The 1,665-nt window shown below is 39.5% G+C and overlaps 1 non-coding gene across 1 annotated transcript; it reads right to left on the reverse strand.

Moving 5' to 3' along the window:
* Nucleotides 1-743: 743 nt before the first annotated feature.
* Nucleotides 744-851, reverse strand: LOC112787492 (small nucleolar RNA R71). The gene has a single exon (XR_003194903.1). It is a non-coding gene; the product is annotated as a small nucleolar RNA R71 (small nucleolar RNA).
* Between the last annotated feature and the right edge of the window lie 814 nt (nucleotides 852-1,665).

Below are 1,665 nucleotides of genomic sequence, written 5' to 3' on the forward strand. Positions count from 1 at the left end.
ATTATTTTTGAAAATTCTCCTTCTCTCTCATCTCCTTCTATTTATTTATTCATCTACTAACACTTCATCTCACCCAAATTCGAACCCCCTCTTCCATCTGTGTTCGAATTTCTTCTTCTTCTTTTCTTCTATTCATACAGGGACCTCTATACTGTGGTAAAAAGGATCCCTATTATTATTATTATTATTTTTCTGTCCCTCTTTTTCATATGAGCAGGAGCAAAGACAAGAATATTCTTGTTGAAGCAGATCCAAAACCTGAAAGGACTCTGAAAAGGAAACTAAGAGAAGCTAAATTACAACAATCCAGAGTTAACCTTACAGAAATTTTCGAACAGGAAGAGGAGATGGCAGCCGAAAATAATAATAATGCAAGGAGAATGCTTGGTGACTTTACTGCACCTAATTCCAATTTACATGGAAGAAGCATCTCCATTCCTGCCATTGGAGCAAACAATTTTGAGCTGAAACCTCAATTAGTTTCTCTGATGCAGCAGAACTGCAAGTTTCATGGACTTCCATCTGAAGATCCTTTTCAGTTCTTAACTGAATTCTTGCTGATATGTGATAATGTTAAGACTAATGGAGTAGATCCTGAAGTCTACAGGCTCATGCTTTTCCCTTTTGCTGTGAGAGACAGAGCTAGAATATGGTTGGACTCTCAACGTAAGGATAGCCTGAACTCTTGGGATAAGCTGGTCAAGACTTTCTTAGCCAAGTTCTTTCCTCCTCAAAAGCTGAGTAAGCTTAGAGTGGATGTTCAGACCTTCAGACAGAAAGAAGGTGAATCCCTCTATGAAGCTTGGGAGAGATACAAAGTACTGACCATAAAGTGTCCTTCTGACATGCTTTCAGAATGGACCATCCTGGATATTTTCTATGATGGTCTATCTGAGTTGGCTAAAATGTCATTGGATACTTCTGCAGGTGGATCCATTCACTTAAAGAAAACTCCTGCAGAAGCTCAAGAACTCATTGACATGGTTGCTAATAACCAGTTCATGTACACTTCTGAGAAGAATCCTGTGAGTAATGGGACGCCTATGAAGAAGGGAGTTCTTGAAATTGATACTCTGAATGCCATATTGGCTCAGAATAAAATATTGACTCAGCAAGTCAATATGATTTCTCAGAGTCTGAATGGAATGCAAGCTGCATCCAACAGTACTCAAGAGGCATCTTCTGAAGAAGAAGCTTATGATCCTGAAAACCCTGCAATAGCAGAGGTAAATTATATGGGTGAACCGTATGGAAACACCTATAACCCATCATGGAGAAATCATCCAAATTTCTCATGGAAGGACCAAAAGCCTCAACAAGGCTTTAATAATGGTGGAAGAAATAGGTTTAACAGTAGTAAACCTTTTCCATCATCCACTCAGCAATAGACAGAGAACTCTGGACAAAATACCTCTAATTTATCAAACTTAGTCTCTGATCTGTCCAAGGCCACTGTAAGTTTCATGAATGAAACAAGGTCTTCCATTAGAAATTTGGAAGCACAAGTGGGCTAGCTGAGTAAAAGGATCACTGAAATCCCTCCTAGTACTCTCCCAAGCAATGCAGAAGAAAATCCAAAAGGAGAGTGCAAGGCCATTGAATTAATTACCATGGCCGAACCTGTAAAGGAAGGAGAGGACGTAAATCCCAGTGAGGAAGACCTCC

This window comes from Arachis hypogaea, chromosome 20 (assembly GCF_003086295.3).
Source record: "Arachis hypogaea cultivar Tifrunner chromosome 20, arahy.Tifrunner.gnm2.J5K5, whole genome shotgun sequence".
Classification (NCBI taxonomy): domain Eukaryota; kingdom Viridiplantae; phylum Streptophyta; class Magnoliopsida; order Fabales; family Fabaceae; genus Arachis; species Arachis hypogaea.